Genomic DNA, 6,000 nt, shown 5'->3' with positions numbered 1-6,000 from the left:
AACACAAAAATTAATAGAAACTAATGTGCCTATGATGATTTTTTTAAGAGGATGTGTAAAATGTTTTTTCAAGGGAGGCGTAAAATGTTTTGTCAGCAACATTTTAATGTTTCCAAATATGAATATTTTATATGCTGTGTTGATATTATTTATACCTTGAACAAAAATTATTTGATTATTTTTTAGTTTCTTATCTTTTTTTAGTAAAACTTTATGTTAATTGAGCTTCGGGCGAGAGGATGCCTCAAGGCTTAATGAGCAATGTACTTACAAATCATCTACTAAATAGGTCCTTATGTGCATCAGGAGTTGAATCCGTGGGTGAAAAAAATGACCATTTCCATTTAGTACCAAATTGAAAAGGTATTAATAAGAATTAATTGCATTTATTTTTGGTCATAATTTCGCTAAGGACAATTATAGAAATGGAAACTGTGTGACATTTGTTTTGTGGAAATCAGATATCCTCCGTGCGCGTAACCGTGGAGACTAATCTTTCGAGTCTTGTGGGACCTAAATGTGTGACAAAAGTTAACATTGTTGCTTGCCCAAGGACCTGATTAAGCTAGAAGAGACTCGAGTCATCTCATCTAAACGCTCTTGGATGATTGTGTGACATTTTCGTTTACTTTTTTTTTAATTGCAATCATTTATGTTTACTTTAACAATATTAAAATGAATCAATTACATTATATTTCATTTAAGTTCCATTAAAGCAATTAAGATCAAATCAATATAATTTTTTTTTGGTAGAGATCAAACCAACATTAAAATGGATCATTATATTGTGTTTTGTTTTGTAATATTTGGCCAAGCGGTTCTATGAGAAAAATTGATGCTTACTCCAAGGAATATATGCTAATATATATATGTCAGACATACTTTGGCAATTGACGGTTAATAGTTTCTAATTTTATTTTTTTTGTATAAAAAAGAAGTTTCTGTTTTTTTTTTTATTCGTAACAATTTATGTCTAAATATCTTTTAGAATAATTATTGCTTGGAGTATAATTATTCCCAATTAAATTATAAAAATGTAAAATGAATAAATGTTTTTAGGAGAAATAAATTAATATTATATTATTGACGAAATCAATCTCATTTTGATAGCATCCATCGAGTCACATTCGTTGTATATTGACAAATAAAATCACTCTAATTTAGGTACCTATGAATTATATGTCTAAGAAATGAATTGATTATATACAAAATGATTACAAACGTATATACACGTCAAAACATGAATAAATTAAACAAAAGATCATAGATATGAAAATAATTGATCTTAGTGTTACAATGGCAACCAAAAGGAAATAACACAATAAATCAAAATCTTTTATGGAATAAGTACAAATGGGAAGCAGACACAAACAAAACAAAATCTTACAAAAATATTCAAACATGACTAACCAACAATCTAAAGGCAAAATTTCAATAGAATATGAAACCGAACATAACATATATTATAGATGAAAAAAAAACCCAACAAATGGACATTCTCCACAAAAAAAGAAATTACATTATCTAATTTTCTCTTGGTTAGATCTATGATGTTCATGCCATAAACCGTTAGAACTTGAAATTATCATAGGGCGAATATGTGAATTTGGACAAAATACATGGATATCCACAACATTTAGTGGATTGATATCATAAATTGAATCAATTTTTGAAATTAGAGTGATGAAAAAAAATATGCTAAGAAGAAAAGTGTTTCAATAAAATATAAGAGAGATTTCAGAGAAGAATTTCAAAATTGAATTCTGAATGACGTGAAAATGTTGAGACTCACAAATAATATTTATAGAAAAAAAGAAGCAAGTAAATTGCATCAATTTTGCCCTTAATTTAGTAATGAAATTAAATAGCAAAAACAATTTGAATATAAAAACATGAAATGCATTGAATCAGAACAACATTAAATGTTCCTTAGAATTCTAGGATGACACGTGTACTTTTAAAAAAAAATAGCACAAATATATATAATAAAGATAAAGAAAAGATATTTACTTCCTTAACAACCAGTTAAAATTTCCTTAATTAAAATTTACGAAAAGAATAGATAGAGATCATCTATCTATATCTATATATTTAGATATAAAAAATAAACTTTACCACTTAATGGACTAACATTGTGCTTATATGTGTACCAAAAAAAAAAATATTGTGCTTATATGATATGATAGCTATATGTAACTTCCCACACCTCTTCAAGACTTCTCACTATGCTAGCATTTTATTAATGTGAAAACACTTCCATCCTCTCTCCAAAACTACTCATACTCACTTTTATTATTAAAAAATAAAAGCTATATTAATGTCCCGTTCAACTTTATTTCAAGAGTGGCACATTGAATGTCAATGGACAATGGGAAAAAGAAAAGAAAAACATAATGCAGAAATAAATTTCCATTGTGTATGCCGCAATATAAAGTTGAACGGGACTAATTGAATTCACAATAACTCCATTCACTTTGTGTATGCCGCGACCATAATTTAACTATTGGATTTTGATAACTTAAGAAAATGGAAATAAATTTATCTATCTTTAGTTGAATGCATAATGCAATATAACCACAAAATTATTACCATACGTAGGATGACAACAAAATCGGTACACCCGTCCGAACCAACCCTAATTTGACGGATTTTCTCCGTTTTAATTGGCTTTGGATATAAGTTTGCGTTTTTCTCGATTTCAAAACATGAGTATGAGATGGGTAACGAGAATATAAATATCTCAATTTATTACATATTTATATAGAAACTCAAACTCTAAATCATTTCACTCATACAGTCAGAGTCTCAATCTGTCAAACAACACTCACTTGTTTAATTTCTCTCTCGTCTCCTTCCACGGCTCAGACTCCCGGTCTCTCTCTTCTCCATCACCATAGTCATCGATCGCAATCATCTCTTTATTAGATAATGTATTACAACATTGCGTTTGGGGGGCTGAAAAATACTTCTCTTTTTGAATAAAAAAAATTATGCCCGTCGAGGGACGAGTGTTGTATTCGATTTCTCATCCTCGTTGAATATCGGTAGGGTAACGAGTAAATATATGAAAGTCGGGCATGGAGACGGTAAAACTTGTCTCCGTCCTGCCCCATTGCTATATATGCCTAACAATAAGCCTTGTGATTGTTGGAATTCCTTTCAATAATTATATATAAAAAAATTATATGGTACTGCGATGGTCTTTATAAACAAGGGTCATCCTAACTGGTGAGTTCAGACCGAAGCACTGCTAAGAAAGTCAAAAAAGGAAGTTTTAAATTGAAAATGGCAGTTTTTAGACTTTTGAGAAATTGCCTATATATGTTTCAATACAATATTATTATATTTAATTCATTAATTAATGTAAAATATTACTATTTAATTCATTAACTAATGTTGAGAGTAATTTGGTTAGCATTTTCCTAAAAGAATATTTTTGAGGAAAACCGCATATGATTTAGTTTTGCATCTTTTACCATGATTGTGAATCACGATATTCTAGCATAATTGCTTTATCGTAATTCCAAATGAGGCTACAAGTTATGATGGGGATGGGGAGGCATGGAAATGAATACCAATTGATATGTTAGCGAAAAGGGAAATTAATAATATTGATGGCAGTCTATAATAAGATACGAATAAAATTAAAATTAAAAGATGACAAAACAAAATATAGCAGTCCAGCATCCAAACTTAAAAAAAATCCCCTAATCCAAAAAAAATAAGGGATCTCTAGTTAAATATCCCTAAAAGGGGGAATAAAATTAAATAAAAGATCTTCTTACTAAAAAAAGAAGATTTGAAGTACTAAATAAAAAATGCAGAAAGCAAAAATTTCAATAAACCATATATAGTAGTGTAAAATGTATACCAACAAACTGATCACATAATAACACAGTTGTTATTGGCATCATCATCATAGTAGTGTTGGATTTGTTGATGTTGCATTTGTTCTGAAGCAGATGGTGCATGTGGTGCTAAAACACCATTGTATTGGTAAGGATCAGAATGACTTTGATTATGATTGTAGTAAGGTACCACATTTCCATGTCTACCGTCATATTCATTGTATCCATACCCATATCTGCTACCGTGGTTGCCATTATAATGGTATGCATGACCATGATTGCCATTATATTCATTATTCATGTATTCGTTCCTGTTGTTGGAGTTAGGGTGGGAGTGTCCAACGACACGGCCACTATTGTTGCTGCCATCGAAATCGGTAGCAATAAGTTCAGCGTGCCTGTGGTTGGAGTTAGGGTGGGAGTGTCCAACGACACTGCCACCATTGTTGTTGCCGCTGATATCGGCAGCAATAAGTTCAGCGTGTTTCCCAGCTTTCTTTATTTCAGTCAGAAGCTTGATTGGATCTATTGCACCAGAAATTCGAATAATACCATGTGTTGCATCAATGTTGAATGATACATCTACAGGTCCAATTCCAACAATAACGAAAATGTAAGTAACGAATAAAAGACCAATTACATTCCTTGAAAGGAAAAAAAAAGGACCAATTACATAAAAAAATTGTAAAAATTAAAATAAAATTCTATCCAACATTTAGAGAGACTAAAAACTCAAATTAATTTGTACAATCTATTTATGGGGTGTGTTTGATAATATCATTATATTTTTTTATTATGTACTATCAAGGGTAGTTTAGTCTTTTCAAAATATCTAGTATTTATACACCTTTCATGTTTTTCTCATGTGAATGAAGCTCTAGCCGTCTCTCTTATTATTCACTCTAAAACTCCATGTTGTTAACGGATGCGGTTATGGTGCTTATGCACCCTGCATAAATCAACGACTGCGGTTAGAATTTCCTTATGCATCCTGCATAAATCCAGAAATAATTTCTGTGAGTTGTACTCCAAAACCATTAGATGTACTTAATGGTTTCCAACATCCTGCATAAATTATAGTATGTTTTGTATAAAATTATGCCAAAACCATTTTGCCGTGGAAATGGTTTCTGTAAGTTATCCTCCAAATCTATTTCTGGATTTATGCAGGGTGCATAAAGATTTCTTTATGCACCATAACCGCACTCGTTGTTAACAGGGTGAACATTTTTTCATACATACAAAACTATAAACAGTACTTTTGGAAGGAAAAAATAACTAAGATACATAAATTAAAACATAAAAAAAATGTTTACTTCCTTAATTTTTTCCTTAAACAAACACATTCTTATGAGTTAAAATTTCCAACATGTCTTTTACATATACATACAGATTAGGATCAAACTCATAAACCTTTGATACTCTTAATCACTTTTGTAATGGACTTCTCCCAGCCAGAAGATTGAGTATCAACTCTCAGTATGCAGGTCTACACAAAAAAAAAAAAAAAAAAAAAAAAAAACACCTAAATAAGAACTCGGCACAGCCCAAATAATTTCTTTTCTGAAGCATACACAAAAAATACTAAAAAATATTGAAACCACGTACAAAAAAAATGGCATAAACGTTTGTATACGTACCATGTTACGATGGGATTCCATTGAGAATTGAAAATTGAAAATAAACTAAGAATTGAGAACTTTTGGGTAAAAATGAATTGTGAAGCTTTACTATATAGGCATGTAGAATCTCGAAAATCTCGGTGGATTAATTAAATATTAATGCTCTTAATATTTGTCGAACAATATAATGGAAATAATTCCCCTAAAATAATGCAATGGAAACAATTGATTTTTTATTTTCAAAATAAGGGTAGTTAAACAAAAAAAAATTAAAGGCTCCCTTCAAAAACAAAAAAAAAAGTCCAAATCTTGATATTGATAACCCTAGGTACAGTTTTAGGAGCGCAGTTCTTTTTAAACCCCTTAAAAAAAATCAGAAGATAATTCTGGAAGGGTGTATATATATATATTTTTAATTTGGGTTAATAGGCATTTACCCCCTGTAATATATATAGGTCACTTTTGATTTTGCCCCCTGTAAATTTTTTTTTTTGGATTCGGTCCTTGTAAAATTATTTTGTTTTGGAAAA

The sequence above is a fragment of the Medicago truncatula genome, chromosome 3, assembly GCF_003473485.1.
Source record: "Medicago truncatula cultivar Jemalong A17 chromosome 3, MtrunA17r5.0-ANR, whole genome shotgun sequence".
NCBI lineage: Eukaryota > Viridiplantae > Streptophyta > Magnoliopsida > Fabales > Fabaceae > Medicago > Medicago truncatula.
The sequence above is the reverse complement of the archived record's forward strand: the minus strand, read 5'-3'. Positions refer to the sequence as shown.